The sequence below is a fragment of the Lampetra planeri genome, chromosome 1 (genome assembly GCF_965212315.1).
Source record: "Lampetra planeri chromosome 1, kcLamPlan1.2.h2, whole genome shotgun sequence".
Taxonomy (NCBI): domain Eukaryota; kingdom Metazoa; phylum Chordata; class Hyperoartia; order Petromyzontiformes; family Petromyzontidae; genus Lampetra; species Lampetra planeri.
The window spans coordinates 27,909,115-27,933,095 of record NC_136107.1 but is presented as its reverse complement, the minus strand read 5'-3'; the positions used below and the strand labels follow the sequence as shown (position 1 = coordinate 27,933,095).

Sequence of the window (23,981 nt, the reverse complement as noted above, 5' to 3'; positions counted from 1 at the left end):
GCAGTGATAAGCTAAGACTACAGTGATAAGCTAAAACTAGTGATACGCTAAGACTGCAGTGATAAGCTAAGACTACAGTGATAAGCTAAGACTGCAGTGATAAGCTAAGACTGCAGTGATAAGCTAAGACTGCAGTGATAAGCTAAGATTGCAGTGATAAGCTCAGACTGCAGTGATAAGCTAAGACTGCAGTGATAAGCTAAGGCTGCAGTGATAAGCTAAGACTGCAGTGATAAGCTAAGACTGCAGTGATAAGCTAAGACTGAAGTGATAAGCTAAGACTGCAGTGATAAGCTAAGACTGCAGTGATAAGCTAAGACTGCAGTGATAAGCTAAGACTGCAGTGATAAGCTAAGACTGCAGTGATAAGCTAAGACTGCAGTGATAAGCTAAGACTGCAGTGATAAGCTAAGACTGCAGTGATAAGCTAAGACTGCAGTGATAAGCTAAGACTGCAGTGATAAGCTAAGGCTGCAGTGATAAGCTAAGGCTGCAGTGATAAGCTAAGACTGCAGTGATAAGCTAAGACTGCAGTGATAAGCTAAGACTGCAGTGATAAGCTAAGACTGCAGTGATAAGCTAAGACTGCAGTGATAAGCTAAGACTGCAGTGATAAGCTAAGACTGCAGTGATAAGCTAAGATTGCAGTGATAAGCTCAGACTGCAGTGATAAGCTAAGACTGCAGTGATAAGCTAAGGCTGCAGTGATAAGCTAAGACTGCAGTGATAAGCTAAGACTGCAGTGATAAGCTAAGACTGAAGTGATAAGCTAAGACTGCAGTGATAAGCTAAGACTGCAGTGATAAGCTAAGACTGCAGTGATAAGCTAAGACTGCAGTGATAAGCTAAGACTGCAGTGATAAGCTAAGACTGCAGTGATAAGCTAAGACTGCAGTGATAAGCTAAGACTGCAGTGATAAGCTAAGACTGCAGTGATAAGCTAAGACTGCAGTGATAAGCTAAGGCTGCAGTGATAAGCTAAGGCTGCAGTGATAAGCTAAGACTGCAGTGATAAGCTAAGACTGCAGTGATAAGCTAAGACTGCAGTGATAAGCTAAGACTGCAGTGATAAGCTAAGACTGCAGTGATAAGCTAAGGCTGCAGTGATAAGCTAAGACTGAAGTGATAAGCTAAGACTGCAGTGATAAGCTAAGGCTGCAGTGATAAGCTAAGGCTGCAGTGATAAGCTAAGACTGCAGTGATAAGCTAAGGCTGCAGTGATAAGCTAAGACTGAAGTGATAAGCTAAAACTGCAGTGATAAGCTAAGACTGCAGTGATAAGCTAAGACTGCAGTGATTAGCTAAGACTGCAGTGATAAGCTAAGACTGAAGTGATAAGCTAAGACTGCAGTGATAAGCTAAGACTGCAGTGATAAGCTAAGGCTGCAGTGATAAGCTAAGACTGAAGTGATAAGCTAAGACTGAAGTGATAAGCTAAGACTGAAGTGATAAGCTAAGACTGCAGTGATAAGCTAAGACTGCAGTGATAAGCTAAGACTGCAGTGATAAGCTAAGACTCAAGTGATAAGCTAAGACTGAAGTGATACGCTAAGACTGCAGTGATTAGCTAAGACTGCAGTGATAAGCTAAGACTGCAGTGATAAGCTAAAACTGCAGTGATAAGCTAAGACTGCAGTGATAAGCTAAGACTGCAGTGATAAGCTAAGACTGCAGTGATAAGTTAAGACTGCAGTGATAAGCTACGGCTGCAGTGATAAGCTAAGACTGAAGTGATAAGCTAAGACTGCAGTCATAAGCTAAGGCTGCAGTGATAAGCTAAGGCTGCAGTGATAAGCTAAGGCTGCAGTGATAAGCTAAGGCTGCAGTGATAAGCTAAGACTGCAGTGATAAGCTAAGGCTGCAGTGATAAGCTAAGACTGAAGTGATAAGCTAAGACTGCAGTGATAAGCTAAGACTGCAATGATAAGCTAATACTGCAGTGATAAGCTAAGACTGCAGTGATAAGCTACGACTGCAGTGATAAGCTAAGACTGAAGTGATAAGCTAAGGCTGCAGTGATAAGCTAAGACTGCAGTGATAAGCTAAGACTGCAGTGATAAGCTAAGACTGAAGTGATAAGCTAAGACTGCAGTGATAAGCTAAGACTGCAGTGATAAGCTAAGACTGCAGTGATAAGCTAAGGCTGCAGTGATAAGCTAAGACTGCAGTGATAAGCTAAGACTGAAGTGATAAGCTAAGACTGCAGTGATAAGCTAAGACTGCAGTGATAAGCTAAGACTGCAGTGATAAGCTAAGGCTGCAGTGATAAGCTAAGGCTGCAGTGATAAGCTAAGACTGCAGTGATAAGCTAAGACTGAAGTGATAAGCTAAGACTGCAGTGATAAGCTAAGACTGCAGTGATAAGCTAAGACTGCAGTGATAAGCTAAGACTGCAGTGATAAGCTAAGATTGCAGTGATAAGCTAAGACTGCAGTGATAAGCTAAGACTGAAGTGATAAGCTAAGACTGCAGTGATAAGCTAAGACTGCAGTGATAAGCTAAGACTGCAGTGATAAGCTAAGGCTGCAGTGATAAGCTAAGACTGCAGTGATAAGCTAAGATTGCAGTGATAAGCTAAGATTGCAGTGATAAGCTAAGACTGCAGTGATAAGCTAAAACTGAAGTGATAAGCTAAGACTGCAGTGATAAGCTAAGACTGCAGTGATAAGCTAAGACTGCAGTGATACGCTAAGACTGCAGTGATAAGCTAAGACTGCAGTGATAAGCTAAGACTGCAGTGATAAGCTAAGATTGCAGTGATAAGCTAAGACTGCAGTGATAAGCTAAGACTGCAGTGATATGCTAAGACTGCAGTGATAAGCTAAGACTGAAGTGATAAGCTAAGATTGCAGTGATAAGCTAAGACTGCAGTGATAAGCTAAGACTGCAGTGATACGCTAAGACTGCAGTGATAAGCTAAGACTGCAGTCATAAGCTAAGGCTGCAGTGATAAGCTAAAACTGAAGTGATAAGCTAAGACTGCAGTGATAAGCTAAGACTGCAGTGATAAGCCAAGACTGCAGTGATAAGCTAAGACTGAAGTGATAAGCTAAGACTGCAGTGATACGCTAAGACTACAGTGATACGCTAAGACTGCAGTGATAAGCTAAGACTGCAGTGATAAGCTAAGACTGCAGTGATAAGCTAAGACTGCTCGAGCCACGTGACCCCCCTTGTCAACGTGAGCGACTTGGTGTCAAAGTGACAGCTTCATGTGCGCAGTGCTGCACCTCGTTTGTGTGTTGTTACATCTACGTGTGATTTAATCTACGTGTGGTTACATCTACGTGTGATTACATCTACGTGTGTTACATCTACGTGTTGTTACATCTACGTGTGTTACATCTACGTGTGATTTAATCTACGTGTGGTTACATCTACGTGTGGTTACATCTACGTGTGTTTGTGGCTAACTCAGAGTATGTCTCTGTATTTATCATGGAGGAATCCGATGAGCTATGAAGCTCTTTGTCACATGTCCAGTAGGGGCACAATCCAAAAACAGGACAGGAGTGCAAAGTCGAGGAAAGGTAAACAAGTGACTGAACATAAAATTAATACATGAAGTATAGAAGTGCACATTGCATGAGTACATACACTACTGCCGATCTGTCAACACTGAACACAACCTTGGGCGAGGCAGCACAACAACAACAGCAGCAGTCCCAGACCACAGCAAAGCAACAGGGAGTCGTCCCTCAGTAGCACGGCACATGAACACATCGAGCCGTCGCTACACGGTCAGCTACACACTGAGAGGAAATCAGCCTGCGTGGAACTCCACAGGGCTGGACTCAAAACAAGGAGACTTCCGTACAGCAAGTTGGTATTTTTTAATGAGACATATTTATACATTTGTGCACTGTAGATTTTATATCAGGTACACGTGGTTTGCTCCATGCCACGTGGTTTGATATCCCGTGACGATATTTTCCCACAAGGACGCAACGGTGATCGTGGACGTTCACAGTCTGAGTTCAAATCCCGGTTGGGGGTTCACTCCAGGGTTCCCAGAATGAGTAATACTTTGTGGGGAAGGCGAGAGTGGTTGTCACGTAGAGAAAAGACCGTTCCCGTCACAAGAATGTGGAGTTTCCACCACTGTCTCAGCACTCGAAACAGAAGACGAGACTTGAATTGTCATTTCAGAAAGAGGTCGCCCTGAATGTTGCTACTTGTATCGGGCGGCAATGATTACAGTCTCACGGATTGGATCCTGACCGTGACTCAGCAGCAGTAACCTGGCCTGGCTACTACTGATGTCACGTGATTCAGCAGCACTAACCTGGCCTGGCTGTTACTACTGATCAGAACCGGCCCTAGACCTTTGGGGGCCCTAAGCAAAATTTGGTTGGAGGCCCCTTTGATGTATGATTTTTTTCACCCACTAGCTAGCAGTGACTCTAGGGGGACCCTCTGCTGGCCACGGGGCCCTTTGCAATTGCAAGGGTCGCTTAGTGGCTGGGCCGGCTCTGCTACTGATATCACGTGATTCAGCAGTAACAACCTGGCTTGGCTACTACTGATATCACGTGATTCAGCAGTAACAACCTGGCATGCGCTACTACTGATGCCACGTGATTCAGCAGTAATCACCTGGCCTGGTTGTTACTGCTATCACGTGATTCAGCAGCAGTAACCACCTGGCCTGGCTACTACTACTGTCACGTGGCCTGGAGGAACAAGACGAGGCGCCTCGCCGCAGCTGTCAGGCCTCGACGTCGGCACCATGCGCACGATCAGCACGACGAGGCCGGCACCACGACGGGGCCAGCCCCGCGGGCCGCATACAACCCCGGGGCTGCTCAGGCCGTGACGGACACGGGGGTGGTGGATGACACGGGAGGCCATGCGCCGGCTCCCTCGTGGCTCGCCTGGGGCGGCGGGGGGCGGCACGGCTTCACCACGTTCACCGGGGTGCGGCGCCCACGCAGCAGCCGCTCCGCGTTCGCCGCGAACCAACAGCCGAGGGCGCCCAGGGCCACCAGCGCCAGGAGCCCTGCGGGGGGCAGCGGGGGGGGCGGCAGCGGTGAGCGCGCCACGCGGCGGCTACTGCGGCACACGCGGAGTCTGGGCAGGACGATGCGGCCGGGGCCGTCCCGAGGGGTTACGGCGAATCGGGGCGACTGCCGCGGGCCCCGCGCCACCGCACTATGGAGGCGCTCCCCGCCTCTTAGAGCAGCGCGGTCGTCTCGACCTGCCGCGAGGTGCAGAAGGGGACCACGGGGGGGGCTGGGGGGGCTCCCCACCGGGGACCCTCCCCGGTCCTGGTGGGGTTCCCACGCAGAGCGCGACACGCGGGTGAAGAGGAGTCCCTAGCGGGGGGGGGGGGCAGCAGCGCGCTCGTACCGAGCACGAGCAGCAGGGGCAGCGTGATGGAGTCTCTGCCCTGGGTGCGCTCCTCGGCAGCAGGGCTTGTGCCCTCCCAGGGCGGAGCCGTCTCGTGCACTGTGGAGCCACGGGGACACGGGGGCGAGACAGAGACAGACAGCGATGAAGAGAGAGACGGAGAGACAACGAGAGAGACAGAGACAACGAGAGAGACAGAGAGAGAGACACAGAGAGAGAGAGAGACAGACTTTGACTTTTAAAAATCTTTATTACACCAGCGCCAATTGCGCTGGAAACTTTCCGTGCGTTCAAAACAATGTACATGCCTTTATGGCAACAACATACGCTTCATTGATCGTCACGCAACACATCGCCACCGCCTCACAGTCAGTGTCCGGTGTGCGCGTCGTTCAGGCTCCCGCGCAAATTGCGCTGAAACATTCCGAGTGCGTTCGGTGTGGTCGTCTCGTGGCAACATCAAGCACTTCGTAGTCGTCGCGCACCACATCGCCACTGCCTCAGTCAGTGTCCGGTGTGCGCGTTATCCGGGCTTTCACGTTCCCTTGCTTAAACCGACGCCTCTTCTTCTCCCACATATTCACCCTCCTCCTCGGCTGGCGACGGCGGTGGTGGTGGTGGTAGTGGTGTTAGCTTCAACGCCTCGGGAGAGAAGGGGGTGGTGGGGGGGGTGGTGGCTGCTTTCGGACCTTGCTCATCAAGGCCTTTACCCGGAAAATTTCCTGGCGACTATATCCATACGTGCTCGGGTCCTGGACCACACGCTGGGCCGTACTCGTAAATTTCTTGCTATTGGGGAAGCTGTTCTGCACATGGATGTTTCGCCTCCCATACAACCATTTTAGGAAACCGAGGAGATACTCGGGAGAGCACTCCATCTTGGTTATCGGAGGCCAGCACCTCGGCCTCTCCCTCCGTTCCGTTGGGTCGCCACCGCTGACGACGCTCACACTGCTCCCCTGCGACGACGAGGGAGGCGAGGCCGGGTCCGGCTGTTTCGCTCCCTCAGTCGCCGCCTTCATCCGCGCGTCACCGCTGGCCTTCATGGCCTCCCTTTCCTTGGCCTCCCTCGCCCAGGCTATCCTCTCGTCTTCTTCCTCTTAGTCCTCCGAAAAGGAGGCGAACAGCCCCGATTTGTCTATTAATCCCACTATCCGTTCGACCTCCTGAACGCTGAAACCATACTTATGTGGCTCCCATCTCGCTGTCAATACCACGTCCACAAGGGAGTGCCTATCGGGGAAAGCTTTTTCCAGCTCCCTCGCCACATTCCCCTTTTTCTCCCTTTCTGCCGTCCTCCACCACAGGAGGAGGGTTTTGGGCGTGCTTTCTCCAACCTCCAAGCTTTTGGGGGTACTCCGCCTTGTCCAGATCATCCTTTAAGTCCTCACTGTAAGTTTTTCCGTCAGCGCCAACCCACCCTCCGGTGTCCACCGACGTTCCCTGAACAGGAACCTCGCCGGGCTCGGTCCCGAGTGCGTGCAGCTTCCTCCAACCCTTCGGTCTCTTGGTCCGTTCCGTAGAGGACGAAGAGTTGCTTTTAACGGGTATGAAAACGCGCGGCACCCAACTTGCGTCCGCGACGATCAACGTTCCTTCTCCCGACTTTGTCTGAAAGGCTGAGGTCAGGTCCGGCCGCTGCGCTCCCTCAGCCTCCGCCCCCAGGTGCGCGTCGCCACCGAGCTCCATGGCCTCCCCCTCCGTGTCCACCGGGCAGCTGATTCGCTCGGCTACGCTTTCGCCCCCGGTCACCTCGGGCTCCGTGCTCCCCTCTCCGCCACCTATCGGGGCGAGCGAGGGGGCGGTCCCCCGAAGCTGCAGCGCCGCTCAGCTCAGCGCCGTCGCTAGCTGCGTTCGGCGGCTTTTCTCCTCCCGTCGCCGGGGTGGGTGAGGCCGGCCTCGGCGATTGCGTCCCTGGCTTGGTCGCGTCCGCTGGGTCCGCGTCGCAAGTGGCCTCCATGGCCTCTCCCTCCGTCTCCACCGGGCAGCCGGCCGGCTCGGCGGCGTCGCCAGCTGCGGCCGCTCTCTTTGGCTGGCCGTGCTCCCGCCTGCTCAGCCTCCTCTTCTTCCTCGCGCTTCTCGTGACGGCGAAGGCTCCGCCGTCGTCGTCATCACCTTTCCCAGGAGCCGACTCCCCGCATTCCGGCACGGAGTCGGCACCCCCTTGCTGCAGCTGCCCCCGCTGCGGCGACGCCTGCGGCGGCTGTTGCTGCTGCTGCTGTAGCGGCAGCTGCTGCCGCGCCTCCTTCTGCAGCGGCGGCACCGGCGGCAGGAGGTGCTCCCTCCCCCGCCGCAGCCGCTGCTGCTGGTGCCGCGGCTGCTGCTGGTTCTGCAGCTACTGCTGCTCACGATCCTCCCGCTGCTGCTGCTGTTGCGGCTGCAGCGTCGGCGTCGTCCCCTCCATCACAGCTCCACCCGACCTCGTCTTGGTGGAGCAGTATTTTTTAACATGTCCCACGCTGCCACACCCGTAGCAGCGTGGTGCGGTTGTGGCCAGGTATACCGCGGCCACCAGCGGTACGCTTGATGGCCACGTCTAACTCGGTGCGTCCACCTTTTAAGATGAGGAGCACCTGCCGTTGCCCGGACATGATGTGCCTCATGGCAGGGTTCCACGACCGCATGGGCAGCAGAACGATGCTGGAGGCCACCGTGCCGAAGCGCTGCAGCTCCCCCACCAGCTCCTCGTTGGTCATGTACGGCGGGCCGCCTGTGATGGTGACTCGTACCGTCGGCGCTGAGAGAGGGGTACACTGCACGAGCAGGCCCCCTCCCCTCCGATGCTGAGCCCCCTCTCCACAACGCGCGCCGCTGCCTCCACCGTGGCCACGTACACCACGTAGCCACGGTTTTCTCGTTGCACCACACGGACGGCCGCCAGCCCGGTGTGCACTGCCACCGCGGCAGCAACATCCTCAGGCGACGTCCCCGGCGATGGGAAACACCCACACATGCAGAGACACACACTCACACAGACAAGCACTCACACAGACACACACACACTCTCACACAGACACACACACTCACACAGACACACTCACACACACACTCACACACAAACACAGACACAACAACAACAACAACCGCCATGCGCCACTAAGTGGCGGTGACGTCTCAACGACGCTTGTGCCAGGCCATGTGCACCTTGAGGCCACGTGAAGTGTCGAACGCCCGCTGGCAGGAGGTCACGGGGCAGACCCAGGTGCCACGGGTCGACTGACCGAGATGACCGAGATGACTGGCTGATGCACCACCTGTGCCCCCTACTGTGCCAACTTGCTGTGCTTTAGCGACCCGGCGCTCCGCTCGTTGTTGTGAGCGTCGCTCCTCCGCCCTCCGTTGTTGTTGGAGGGTGACTGCCTCCAACTGCCCAGTAGCGTCCTTCACGAGCATCCTCCACAGAGGCCGATCTTGACACCGCTGGTACCAGTCATCGGCAAGTCCACTCGGCACCACGGCCTCCTGTACCACATCACTCCATCTCTTCTCTAGCCCGTGCCGCGCCCGTTTAGCCCCCTCGATCCGGGCGAACAAAAGCTGTTTAGGCATGCGGTGGCTGGGCATGCGGGCTACATGACCGAGCCAACGCAGCTTTGCCTGCCGGAGGAGCTCACAGACACACAGACACACTCACACAGTCACACACACAGACACACACACAGACACAAACACTCACACAGACACACACACGTGCCTCTGCTGTGCTCGGGGCAGGGCTGGGCACAGAGCGCGCTGTCGTGCAGCAGGCAGCATAGCACGGAGTCGAGGAAGGCGCTCGCCGTGCCCCCCTCCTCCTCGTCGTCCATGGGGACGCCGCGAGGAGAGAGCCCTGCACGCGGACACGACGCGGGGTGAAGTCTCCACGACTACTAAACTGTGACACTTTGTTCTGCTGCAGCAGGCAAGTCTCCACGACTACTAAACCGTGACACTTTGTTTTGCTGCAGCAGGCAAGTCCCACGACTACTAAACCGTGACACTTTGTTCTGCTGCAGCAGGCAAGTCCCACGACTACTAAACCGTGACACTTTGTTGTTGCTGCAGCAGGCAAGTCCCACGACTACTAAACCGTGACACATTGTTCTGCTGCAGCAGGCAAGTCCCACGACTACTAAACCGTGACACTGTGTTTTGCTGCAGCAGGCAAGTCCCACGACTACTAAACCGTGACACTGTGTTCTGCTGCAGCAGGCAAGTCCCACGACTATTAAACTGTGACACTTTGTTCTGCTGCAGCAGGCAAGTCCCACGACTACTAAACCGTGACACTTTGTTCTGCTGCAGAAGGCAAGTCCCACGACTACTAAACCGTGACACTTTGTTCTGCTGCAGCAGGAAAGTCCCACGACTACTAAACCGTGACACTTTGTTCTGCTGCAGCAGGCAAGTCCCACGACTACTAAACTGACACTTTGTTCTGCTACAGCAGGCAAGTCCCACGACTATTAAACTATGACACTTTGTTCTGCTGCAGCAGGCAAGTCTCACGACTACTAAACCGTGACACTTTGTTCTGCTACAGCAGGCAAGTCCCACGACTACTAAACCGTGACACTTTGTTCTGCTGCAGCAGGCAAGTCTCACGACTACTAAACCGTGACACTGTGTTCTGCTGCAGCAGGCAAGTCTCACGACTACTAAACCGTGACACTTTGTTCTGCTGCAGCAGGCAAGTCCCACGACTACTAAACTGTGACACTGTGTTCTGCTGCAGCAGGCAAGTCTCACGACTACTAAACCGTGACACTTTGTTCTGCTGCAGCAGGCAAGTCCCACGACTACTAAACCGTGACACTTTGTTCTGCTGCAGCAGGAAAGTCCCACGACTACTAAACCGTGACACTTTGTTCTGCTGCAGCAGGCAAGTCTCACGACTACTAAACTGTGACACTTTGTTCTGCTGCAGCAGGAAAGTCCCACGACTACTAAACCGTGACACTTTGTTCTGCTGCAGCAGGCAAGTCTCACGACTACTAAACCGTGATACTTTGTTGTTCTGCTGCAGCAGGCAAGTCCCACGGCTACTAAACTGTGACACTTTGTTCTGCTGCAGCAGGCAAGTTCCACGTCTACTAAACCGTGACACTGTGTTCTGCTGCAGAAGGCAAGTCCCACGACTACTAAACTGACACTTTGTTCTGCTGCAGCAGGCACGTCTTACGACTACTAAACCGTGACACTTTGTTCTGCTGCAGCAGGCAAGTCCCACGACTACTAAACCGTGACACTTTGTTCTGCTGCAGCAGGCAAGTCCCACGACTACTAAACCGTGACACTTTGTTCTGCTGCAGCAGGCAAGTCTCACGACTACTAAACCGTGACACTTTGTTCTGCTGCAGCAGGCAAGTCCCACGACTACTAAACCGTGACACTTTGTTCTGCTGCAGCAGGAAAGTCCCACGACTACTAAACTGTGACACTTTGTTCTGCTGCAGCAGGAAAAGTCCCACGACTACTAAACCGTGACACTTTGTTCTGCTGCAGCAGGAAAGTCCCACGACTACTAAACTGTGACACTTTGTTCTGCTGCAGCAGGCAAGTCCCACGACTACTAAACCGTGACACTTTGTTCTGCTGCAGCAGGAAAGTCCCACGACTACTAAACAGTGACACTTTGTTCTGCTGCAGCAGAAAAGTCCCACGACTACTAAACTGTGACACTTTGTTCTGCTGCAGCAGGCAAGTCTCACGACTACTAAACAGTGACTCTTTGTTCTGCTGCAGCAGGAAAGTCCCACGACTACTAAACTGTGACACTTTGTTCTGCTGCAGCAGGCACGTCTCACGATTACTAAACAATGACACTTTGTTCTGCTGCAGCAGGCAAGTCCCACGACTACTAAACCGTGACACTTTGTTCTGCTGCAGCAGGAAAGTCCCACGACTACTAAACCGTGACACTTTGTTCTGCTGCAGCAGGCACGTCTCACGACTACTAAACAGTGACACTTTGTCCTGCTGCAGCAGGCAAGTCCCACGACTACTAAACCGTGACACTTTGTTCTGCTGCAGCAGGCAAGTCTCACGACTACTAAACCGTGACACTTTGTTCTGCTGCAGCAGGAAAGTCTCACGACTACTAAACCGTGACACTTTGTTCTGCTGCAGCAGGCAAGTTCCACGGCTACTAAACCGTGACACTGTGTTCTGCTGCAGCAGGCAAGTCCCACGACTACTAAACTGTGACACTTTGTTCTGCTGCAGCAGGCAAGTCCCACGACTACTAAACTGTGACACTTTGTTCTGCTGCAGCAGGCAAGTCCCACGACTACTAAACTGTGACACTTTGTTCTGCTGCAGCAGGCAAGTCCCACGACTACTAAACCGTGACACTTTGTTCTGCTGCAGCAGGCAAGTCTCACGACTACTAAACCGTGACACTTTGTTCTGCTGCAGCAGGCAAGTCCCACGACTACTAAACTGTGACACTTTGTTCTGCTGCAGCAGGCAAGTCCCACGACTACTAAACTGTGACACTTTGTTCTGCTGCAGAAGGCACGTCCCACGACTACTAAACTGTGACACTTTGTTCTGCTGCAGCAGGCAAGTCCCACGACTACTAAACTGTGACACTTTGTTCTGCTGCAGCAGGCACGTCTCACGACTACTAAACAGTGACACTTTGTTCTGCTGCAGCAGGCAAGTCCCACGACTACTAAACCGTGACACTTTGTTCTGCTGCAGCAGGCAAGTCCCACGACTACTAAACCGTGACACTTTGTTCTGCTGCAGCAGGTAAGTCCCACGACTACTAAACCGTGACACTTTGTTCTGCTGCAAGTCCCACTCAGCTGTCGAGCTTCTTTCTCAGAAGCGACCTGGCCACACGTGATGACTTAGCCAAGTGGCTTCGCATGTGGAAATCTGTAGTAGCAGCCCAATAATTTGAACGCAGCTCCAATATATACAGGGTGCTTCAAAAACAGTTAACACTTATATGGGACTATCGTTTTACTTGGTAAAAGAACGGATAAAACTCTGTGACGTGATTAAACAAACCGTATAGTAATAGCTGAAACAAGTCAGAGAGTCTCCACTTGTTCGCCTTCCTTGTCAATACGTGTCTGGAATCTTCTCCAGAGCCAAGAGGCAGCACAATTCTCGTGGTGTTAACATGTTTGTAAAGCATCCTGCAGTACATACCTGCACGTCGATTCTAAATGTGGAAGGAGCCGGTGAAAAATCCACGCGACCACGGGCAGAGAGAGAGAGACACAAACTCCAAGTATAGAGCAGCAGCAGGCGTCGTCAGGGTGGCGATGGAACCCGCGACCTCCTGCACAGCAGGCGAGGTAGTCAACATCTCCTGTACTCCAGGCGAGGTATTCAACATCTCCTGTACACCAGGCGAGGTAGTCAACATCTCCTGTACACCAGGCGAGGTAGTCAACATCTCCTGTACACCAGGCGAGGTAGTCAACATCTCCTGTACACCAGGCGAGGTAGTCAACATCTCCTGCACACCAGGCGAGGTAGTCCACATCTCCTGCACACCAGGCGAGGTAGTCAACATATCATGTACACCAGGCGAGGTAGTAAACATCTCCTGTACAGCAGGCGAGGTAGTCAACATCTCCTGCACATCAGGCGAGGTAGTCAACATCTCCTGTACACCAGGCGAGGTAGTCAACATCTCCTGTACAGCAGGCGAGGTGGTCAACATCTCCTGCACACCAGGCGAGGTAGTCAACATCTCCTGCACACCAGGCGAGGTAGTCAACATCTCCTGTACAGCAGAGGGCGCTCTGTGACGCGTCAGGGCGCAGCTGCCCTTACGGCCGCCGCCTCTGCCGAGGCGAGCACCGGGGCAGTGCCCTGGGGCATTGCTCGCCTGGGGGGTAGTGGCTCACCCTGTGGAGGGGGGGGGCAGCCCCCTCGCGCGTCTCGTGCACGGATCCCAAATGGAAGTCGCTCGCCGCAGCAGCGCAGCTGTGGCCATGCGAGCCAGACTGTGGACCCAGAGAGTAAACCCATAGGGGCATGGAGATGCATACAGGACTCATCGAGATACTCTAATAGATACACAGAGATACATGAAAGACAATAAGTGGTGTGACCGTGGCCATGCGAGCCAGACTGTGGCCCGCGACGCGAGCTCTCTTCGCTGGAGGCCTCTCGTCGCGGCCAGCAGCAGACGTCGACATCGTCACGTGGCTGCCCTCGTGCGCAAGGGGATGATGAGACTCGCACCGCGGAGGAAGAACGAGATGAGAGCACCGCGAACTTTACCTTCACGGGCGGTGCGTCCGCGAGCCACGGGTCGCCAACGTCCACCTAGAGCCGACGACCACGCAGCCGCACTGCGGAGCCCTTCGAGTCAGTGGCAACCGTCCAAGACTCATCGAGCCGAGCTGAGGGGCAAAGGCTGCGCCACGAACTGAGCAGTTCTCCTCCCAAGAAGTGTGAGACGTGGCCCAGCCGCAGCACGCAGCTGGTGGAGGTCCCCCTCGGGCTGAGCGACCCGTCCCGCCCGGCCTCGACCCCCGTGTGGAGGCATCGTCCAGGCGGGGGCTGCCCCTGCTGCGGGAGTAACGAGCGGCGGGGATGAATTATTGAGCGGCTGGCGGGCGGGCTGAGTAACCCGACCTGCCGGAGCCTCTGTGCCCAGATTCCGTGGCACGCCGAGGGCTGCGAAACAACAAAGATCCCCTGTGTAGCCTTCACAGGCCTTGGGGCAAGTCCTGTCAGCTCCCATGAAGGCAGTCACGGCACACGAGGGGGTGGGTGGCCAGCAACACGCCCGGCCGCCTTTGTCTCCCTCGTTGCGATGTTCTACACGCAGCACCAGCTACTCCGTTGAGGCTGAGTCGACCTTGGGGAGAATGTCCTGGACTCGTTCAGATAATCCGCCACTCGCGTTGGTGGCCGTGGGCGGGAATCGAACTCGCAGGTGCGAGCTGCGAGTGGGAGGTCAACCAGAAGTCAACTAGCAGCGACTCGCCGCTGGATCCCTGTGCGCTCGGGCGGGACGACTCTGGGTGGGCAGTCGGAGGCAGTCGCCCTCCAACAACCAGCGGAGGAGGGCAGAGGAGCGACGCTCACAACAACGAGCGGAGTGCACCTAGCCTGGCACAATGTAGATATGGTGAACTTCTTTCGCACCGTACGTAGCCACACGCGCCGATTGAAGGTGCGGGGGAAGGCGTCTCCGCCACTTCGTGGTGAATGGCGGCTGTTGTTGTTGCGCATTGTTGTTGTTGCCCATTGTTGTCGTTGCACATTGTTGTTGCCCATTGTTGTTGCTTATTGTTGTTGTTGCCCATTGTTGTTGTTGCCCATTGTTGGTGTTGTGCATTGTTGTTGTTGTGCATTGTTACCCAGGCCTCTTCCCTTGGACCTCGAGGTGGCATCGCAGACGAGACCCAAACTGGAGCCCTGAAACGCGATGCGTGCGGATCGTTGCCGCCTTCTCCTCCTGCTGCTGCTGCTCCTGCCCCTCTCCCCCCCTACACCCAGCAGCCCTCCCCCTCTCGTCCTTCTCGCTTCAGGGACTCGTCAGAGGGATGAGACGTCAAAGGAAAGACGTCGGTCGAGCGACCCCACGCCGCCTTTTTATTTCAATGTGAACAGTCTCGAGTTGACGCTCTCGTGACGCGCAGGAATCCATACTCTTTGGTTCTTTCGGTAAAGTCACGTGGGTAGCAACAACAATAATAATGATGATGTTCATTGTGAAGATCGGATGCGCACCGAAAACAACCTCGGAAGGCAAACAACGATGTCTTCTCCATGCATCACGTTGGTGATTCTACCCAATGGCCGTGTTGACAAGAACACAGCCGCGGACGTAAAAGTATTCACCGGCGATGGGTGCTGTGGGAGACAGTAACGACGAACGAGCCGCGTGAGAGCAGAGCACGGAGCCAGCACGAGGCACCACAAAGCTGCCGTCGAAGGCTCAGCGAGGCGCCGCTGGGTACCCGTACCCTACCCGATATCCGGCTACCCTTACCCGGCCGGGTATCGGGTAGGGTACGGGTACCCGATTGTGACCTCTGGGATGAAGCCATGTTGCAGGCGCGGGTGGGTTGATTCTAGGAACTTGAATTGTGAGAAGAGACAAGATGTTGGGAAATGAATGACAAACGGTGACTCACCAGTGACTCACGGCCTACCCGTACCCGGCCGCACCAGAGTCGCAATCGGGTACCCGGCTACCCGTACCCGGCCGGGTACGGGTAGCCGGGTATTGGGTACCCGATTGCGACTTCTGCGTCTCGGCCACGGTCATTCCCTCCCTTCTCTACGCTTGCGAAACGTGGACCCCCCTAATGGAGCATCTTCGCCGGTTGGAAACATTTAGGCTGGCCTACCTACGATTCATCCTGGGTTTAACCAGGCTGGATTGTGTGAGCTCACAAATCCTTGAAAGATCTGGGCAAAGTCCCATCGGTGAGCTCCTCCGGCAGGCAAGGCTGCGTTGGCTGGGTCATGTAGCCCGCATGCCCAGCCACCGCATGCCTAAACAGCTTTTGTTCGGCCGGATCGAGGGGGCTAAACGGGCGCGGCACGGGCTAGAGAAGAGATGGAGTGATGTGGTACAGGAGGACGTGGAGCTGAGTGGACTTGCCGATGACTGGTACCAGCGGTGTCAAGATCGGACTCTGTGGAGGAGGCTCGTGAAGGACGCTGCTACTGGGCAGATGGAGGCAGTCGCCCTCCAACAACAACGGAGGGCGGAGGAGCGACGCTCACAACAAAGAGCGGAGCGCCGGGTGCCTAAAGCACAGCAAGTTGGCACAGTGGGGGCACAGGTGGTGCATCAGCCAGTCGTCTCGGTCATCTCAGTCAGTCGACCCGTGGCACCTGCTGGGTCTGCCCCGTGACCTGCCAGCGGGCGTTCGACACATCGTGGCCTCAAGGTGCACATAGCCTGGCACAAGCGTCGTGGTGACGTCACCGCCACTTAGTGGCGAATGGCGATTGTTGCTTGCTGGAATAAGACGAAAACGGCATAGATCCAGCCCCTTGGGCTCATTACAGCACTCAGACACAACACAGACACTCACACTCACGCACTCAGACAAAGATCCCCCGTGTAGCCTTAACAGACTGTAGGGGCAAGTGCTGTTAGCGAGCACCTATGAAGGCCAGCACGGCACACGAGGGGGTGGGTGGCCAACACCACGCCCGGCCGCCTTTGTCTCCGCAGTGGCGATGTTGACACATCGCACCAGGTACCAATCAGAGCGCGCGAGCGATCGGAGCGCGGCCAATCGGAACGGGGCAGCAGGGCTCGTCCCGTGCCCCGATTGGTCGCCTGCTGCTCAAGGGGGTTTCCCGCGCGATGCCGCGCTGGAGACCGGGGTGCAGGGCGGTTGTAGGAGGAGCAGGGGGTGGGGCGTGCTAGTTGAGTGACAGCTGCGGCTTCTGTTTGTTGTCAGAAGCTGCGCAGCGAGAGGAGGCGAGAGGCGAAGACCCCGAGAGCTCAGAGACACCACCAGGTGAGGGGGGACACGGGGACAGGGGGGGACACGGGGGCATGGGGTGAGGGGGGGACACGGGGTGAGGGGGACACGGGGTTCTGGTCTCGGGCTCTCTGAGCCCCGAGCAGAGCGGTAGTTAAATAGTGAGTGAGTTCAATAGTGAGCCAGTTAAATAGTGAGTGAGTTGAATAGTGAGTTAGTTGAATAGTAAGTTAAATAGCGAGCGAGTTAAATAGTGAGTGTTTACGTGCCGAGACAGCGACCAATCGGAGCGGGGCAACGGGGCTCGTCGCGCGCTCTGATTGGTCCCCTGGCGAAGGGGATTTCCGCGGCGTTTCTCTCAACCAGACCCGGACACGCGCCGCTTCGGAAATCCCCGGCGGTGACGTCACCGTGCGAACACGCCCAGAGCGGGGGGGGCGCTGGCGGGGGGGACAAGGGGAGGGGTCGTGATCTCCGTTTGAGTCTCTGAGCCCCGAGAGCTTCCTGACTCCGAGACGAATCAAAAGTGTTCGTCAACAACGACTGTGTTGAGTGGCTCTATGAGTGGTTATTGTTCACGAGTATCTATTAGTGGTGATTGTTCACGAGTATCTAATAGTGGCGATTGTTCACGAATATCTATTAATGATGATTGTTCACCAGTATCTATTAGTGGTGATTGTTCACGAGTATCTATTAGTGGTGATTGTTCACGAGTATCTATTAGTGGTGATTGTTCACGAGTATCTAATAGTGGCGATTGTTCACGAATATCTATTAATGATGATTGTTCACCAGTATCTTTTAGTGGTGATTGTTCACGAGTATCTATTAGTGGTGATTGTTCACGAGTATCTAATAGTGGCGATTGTTCACGAATATCTATTAATGATGATTGTTCACCAGTATCTTTTAGTGGTGATTGTTCACGAGTATCTATTAGTGATGAGTGTTCACGAGTATCTATTAGTGCTGATTGTTCACGAGTATATATTAGTGGTGATTGTTCACGAGTATCTATTAGTGGTGATTGTTCACGAGTATCTATTAGTGGTGATTGTTCACGAGTATCTATTAGTGGTGATTGTTCACGAGTATCTAATAGTGTTTATTGTTCACGAGTATCTATTAGTGGTGATTGTTCACGAGTATCTATTAGTGATGATTGTTCACGAGTATTTACTAATGTTGATTGTTCACGAGTATCTATTAGTGGTGATTGTTCACGAGTATCTATTAGTGGTGATTGTTCACGAGTGTCTATTAGTGGTGATTGTTCACGAGTATCTATTAGTGGTGATTGTTCACGAGTATCTATTAGTGATGATTGTTCACGAGTATCTAATAGTGTTCATTGTTCAGGAGTATCTATTAGTGGTGATTGTTCAGGAGTATCTATTAGTGATGATTGTTCACGAGTGTCTATTAATGATGATTGTTCACGAGTATCTATTAGTGGTGATTGTTCACGAGTATCTATTAGTGATGAGTGTTCACAAGTCTCTATTAGTGATGATTGTTCACGAGTATCTATTAGTGGTGATTGTTCACGAGTATCTATAAGTGATGATTGTTCACAAGTATCTAATAGTGTTCATTGTTCAGGAGTATCTATTAGTGGTGATTGTTCACAAGTATCTATTAGTGGTGATTGTTCACGAGTATCTATTAGTGATGATTGTTCACGAGTATCTAATAGTGGTGATTGTTCACGAGTATCTATTAGTGGTGATTGTTCACGAGTATCTATTAGTGGTGATTGTTCACGAATATCTAATAGTGTTCATTGTTCACAAGTATCTAATAGTGTTCATTGTTCACGAGTATCTAATAGTGGTGATTGTTCACGAGTATCTATTAGTGGTGATTGTTCACGAGTATCTATCGGTGGTGATTGTTCACGAGTATCTATTAGTGATGAGTGTTCACGAGTATCTATTAGTGGTGATTGTTCACGAGTATCTGTTAGTGATGATTGTTCACGAGTATCTATTAGTGATGAGTGTTCACGAGTATCTATTAGTGATGATTGTTCACGAGTATCTATTAGTGGTGATTGTTCACGAGTATCTATTAGTGGTGATTGTTCACGAGTATCTATTAGTGATGATTGTTCACGAGTATCTAATAGTGTTCATTGTTCACGAGTATCTATTAGTGGTGATTGTTCACGAGTATCTATTAGTGATGATTGTTCATGAGTATCTAATAGTGTTCATTGTTCACGAGTATCTATTAGTGGTGATTGTTCACGAGTATCTATTAGTGATGATTGTTCACGAGTATCTAATAGTGTTCATTGTTCACGAGTATCTATTAGTGGTGATTGTTCACGAGTATCTATTAGTGATGAGTGTTCACGAGTATCTAATAGTGGTGATTGTTCACGAGTATCTATTAGTGATGATTGTTCACGAGTATCTATAAGTGGTGATTGTTCACGAGTATCTATTAATGATGATTGTTCACGAGTATCTATTAGTGGTGATTGTTCACGAGTATCTATTAGTGATGAGTGTTCACGAGTCTCTATTTGTGATGATTGTTCACGAGTATCTATTAGTGGTGATTGTTCACGAGTATCTATAAGTGATGATTGTTCACGAGTATCTAATAGTGTTCATTGTTCAGGAGTATCTATTAGTGGTGATTGTTCACGAGTATCTATTAGTGGTGATTGTTCACGAGTATCTATTAGTGATGATTGTTCACGAGTATCTAATAGTGGTGATTGTTCACGAGTATCTATTAGTGGTGATTGTTCACGAGTATCTATTAGTGGTGATTGTTCACGAGTATCTAATAGTGTTCATTGTTCACGAGTATCTAATAGTGTTCATTGTTCACGAGTATCTAATAGTGGTGATTGTTCACGAGTATCTATTAGTGGTGATTGTTCACGAGTATCTATTAGTGGTGATTGTTCACGAGTATCTATCGGTGGTGATTGTTCACGAGTATCTAATAGTGGTGATTGTTCACGAGTATCTATTAGTGATGAGTGTTCACGAGTATCTAACAGTGGTGATTGTTCACGAGTATTTATTAGTGGTGATTGTTCACGAGTATCTAATAGTGGTGATTGTTCACGAGTATCTAATAGTGGCGATTGTTCACGAATATCTATTAATGATGATTGTTCACCAGTATCTATTAGTGGTGATTGTTCACGAGTATCTATTAGTGATGAGTGTTCACGAGTATCTATTAGTGCTGATTGTTCACGAGTATATATTAGTGGTGATTGTTCACGAGTATCTATTAGTGGTGATTGTTCACGAGTATCTATTAGTGGTGATTGTTCACAAGTATCTATTAGTGGTGATTGTTCACGAGTATCTAATAGTGTTTATTGTTCACAAGTATCTATTAGTGGTGATTGTTCACAAGTATCTATTAGTGATGATTGTTCACGAGTATTTACTAATGTTGATTGTTCACAAGTATCTATTAGTGGTGATTGTTCACGAGTATCTATTAGTGGTGATTGTTCACGAGTGTCTATTAGTGGTGATTGTTCACGAGTATCTAATAGTGATGATTGTTCACGAGTATTTATTAGTGGTGATTGTTCACGAGTATCTAATAGTGGTGATTGTTCACGAGTATCTATTAGTGGTGATTGTTCACGAGTATCTAATAGTGTTCATTGTTCACGAGTATCTAATAGTGTTCATTGTTCACGAGTATCTAATAGTGGTGATTGTTCACGAGTATCTATTAGTGGTGATTGTTCACGAGTATCTATCGGTGGTGATTGTTCACGAGTATCTAATAGTGGTGATTGTTCACGAGTATCTATTAGTGATGAGTGTTCACGAGTATCTATTAGTGATGATTGTTCACGAGGATCTATTAGTGGTGATTGTTCACGAGTATCTATTAGTGGTGATTGTTCACGAGTATCTATTAGTGATGATTGTTCACGAGTATCTAATAGTGTTCATTGTTCACGAGTATCTATTAGTGGTGATTGTTCACGAGTATCTATTAGTGATGATTGTTCACGAGTATCTAATAGTGTTCATTGTTCACGAGTATCTATTAGTGGTGATTGTTCACGAGTATCTATTAGTGATGAGTGTTCACGAGTATCTAATAGTGGTGATTGTTCACGAGTATCTATTAGTGATGATTGTTCACGAGTATCTATTAGTGGTGATTCTTCACGAGTATCTATTAATGATGATTGTTCACGAGTATCTGTAATGTAGTAACTCCACGGGAGACGACTTCACGGGTAACACACTCTTTATTTTATCAAACTTGGTTACAGGTGACTAACACCTACTTTGTATCTCGGGTGACAAACACCCACTTAGCTACTTGGCGACTAACGCCCACTGAGCTACTCGGATGACCAACATCCACTTAGTACTCGGGTGACAAACACCCACTTAGCTACTTGGCGACTAACGCCCACTGAGTTACTCGGATGACCAACATCCACTTAGTACTCGGGTGACAAACACCCACTTAGCTACTTGGCGACTAACGCCCACTGAGCTACTCGGATGACCAACATCCACTTAGCTACTCGGCGACTAACGCCACTGAGCTACTCGGATGACCAACATCCACTTAGTACTCGGGTGACAAACACCCACTTAGCTACTTGGCGACTAACGCCCACTGAGCTACTCGGATGACCAACATCCTCTTAGCTACTTGGCGACTAACGCCACTGAGCTACTCGGATGACCAACATCCACTTAGTACTCGGGTGACAAACACCCACTTAGCTACTTGGCGACTAACGCCCACTGAGCTACTCGGATGACCAACATCCACTTAGCTACTCGGCGACTAACGCCACTGAGCTACTCGGATGACCAACATCCACTTAGCTACTCGGCGACTAACGCCACTGAGCTACTCGGCTTCACTAGGTCTTCAGCTCCGTCTTCGGGTCTTCAACTGGGTAACTCTCCCCGAGTGCTCTCGCGCGTCCCCCTTTATACCCCACCTGCGGACGTCGCTGCGAGCACCCACTTATTCGACCAATCGCCGGGCGCTGGCTACGATCCTCTTTTCCCACATCTCATCGTGCCTCACCACTCACTCCGCGCCGCCTCGTCATCTGTCACTCCCGGCGCGCGCGTCCACACCACGCCCACTGCGCGTGCCCAACCCCGCACCCCGCGCCGCCCCGTGATCCATCACTGTCACAGTCGGCGCACGTCAATACCACCACTACATCACCCCCTACCACATAGCTCGCAGCCGCCCCGGCTGCTACAAAAATATACAAACCCTCCCTGTGTGCCCCGTAACACAACACAACAACAAGAACAACAACTAAGCTAACAACACAACACGACGCGAACACCACTATCCGCAACCCTCAACCAATGCCACCGCGACAATAGAACAATATATACAAACCGGCGAGTGACAATAGCAATGTGTATACAAAAAAAATAAATGGAAATTTTTTTTTTTTTCTTTCGACTCGTGCAGTGTCCCCTTTTCTTCCGAGCGTCCCTACAACGGGACATTACCCCGGCAGAGGGGAACACCGGGCGAGCTCGGTGTAGAGCACAAAAAAACCGTCCTCATGAAAATTGTTGAGACCTAGCCCGAGTCCGCCTTGCCGGTCCGTCGTACGGCACCAGACGCGGTTGAACGTCCGGTGGTGCCGGCGGTTCAGGAAGACATCGGCCAGGCATCGAGGACTCGTGCGTGCCCCGGGGTTCAGGCTCTCGACGGTCAGCAGCCGTCAAGCCCGAGGCACCTGGGGGTGGGTCAGGTGGAGACACGTGAGGATCAGCCTGCGACACCTCCCTCCCCGAGTCGACGGTCACATCACACGCCCGGTCGTCACGGCACAGAACGGGGTCACACGGTGCCGCATAGGGCTTCAGTCGGGAGGGGTGCACATACCAACGGCGTTTCCCCCATTTAATCTGTATACTCTGGGGCCGTGCAACCCGCACAATTTCCACCGGTCCCCTCCAAGGTCTCAACAACTTGGGGGACGTAGCCAACGGTGCATGTGGACAATGCAGCCAGGCCTTATCGCCTGGTTTCCAATCATGCGTATGCACCCTCCGCTCATGCAATTTCTCGTTTGCAATTTGCCGCGACCGCGAATTCAACCTTGCCCCCTCCCGCGCTTCAGTCAATTTGGCGATATTAAATTTGATGTGGTCTGCCAATTTAGATTTTGCACGTGGCTGGGAAATCCCCAGTTGGACGTCCATGGCCGGATCGGCCTCCCGCCCATACATGAGAAAAAATGGGGAAAACCCTGTCGCCGCATGAGGGGCCATTCGATAGGCCGCGAGTACCCCCGGCACCTGTAAGTCCCAATCAACCTGATCGTCGCAGACCTGTTGGCACAACATAGACGTAATCGTTCTGTTCAGACGCTCAACCATCCCGTCAGTCTGCGGCTGGTAGGGGGAAGTACGCACTTTCTTTGTACCCAACAGGTCGCACACCTCGCGCAACAAAACGCTCGAAAAATTCTTCCCTTGATCCGTCAGCAAGCGTTCGGGGGCGCCCTTGTCCAACACATAACCCTGGACAAAGGCGTCCGCCACCGCCGCAGCCGACTGGTTGGCGAGCGGCCATGCCATAGGCCATCGGGTGAAGTATTCCACGCCAACCAGCAGGAACCTATTTCCCCTTGGTGTAACCGGAAAGGGCCCCAAGATGTCCAACGCTACCAATTCGTTTATACGCGAAACCTGAATGGATTGCAGCGGTGGATTAGCTGCCAATGGTGGCGGTTTCCTTTTGGCGCACCCTACGCATCCCTTAAGAATATTCGCCACGTCGTTACCCATCCCCGGCCAATAATAGTCTCGCTGGATTAGGGCGAGCGTTTTGTGAAAACCCAGATGCATGAGCCGTTCATGAGCTGCCAGAACAACCCTACCCCGCATAGCAACAGGCACCACGAGCACGTGACGCCGGGACATGTCGTCCCACCTCATCAACAGGCCCTGTCTGCACACCCAGGAACCGACCCGCGCCTCCCCTTGTTCGGGAGCGCCAACTTTCCGACGCAGCGTAAGTAGGGAGCTGTCGGACATCTGGAGGCGGCCCCACTCAATGAGGGGCAACGACAACAGCGAATCCCTCCCCGTGGGGGCGTCCTCTCCCGGGGTGTCAGTGGCGGCGAGCGCAACTCCCGGGGTGCCGGCGACCGGGGGTTTGCACCGCGCTGATCCCAACAAACATGTGCAGTCCGTGCACGGCGGCAACCGCGACAAGGCG

At 52.1% G+C, this 23,981-nt stretch overlaps 1 protein-coding gene across 7 annotated transcripts in view; it reads left to right on the top strand.

Annotated features, from left to right (window-relative positions):
- Nucleotides 1–16,679: 16,679 nt before the first annotated feature.
- Nucleotides 16,680–23,981, top strand: part of LOC144720878 (uncharacterized) — a 213,370-nt gene continuing 206,068 nt past the window's right edge. For all 7 annotated transcript variants that reach the window (XR_013585816.1, XR_013585817.1, XR_013585818.1 and 4 more), the window contains exon 1: nt 16,680–16,793. The gene's annotated coding sequence lies outside the window, so the exon portion shown is untranslated. The remainder of the gene's footprint in view (nt 16,794–23,981) is intronic.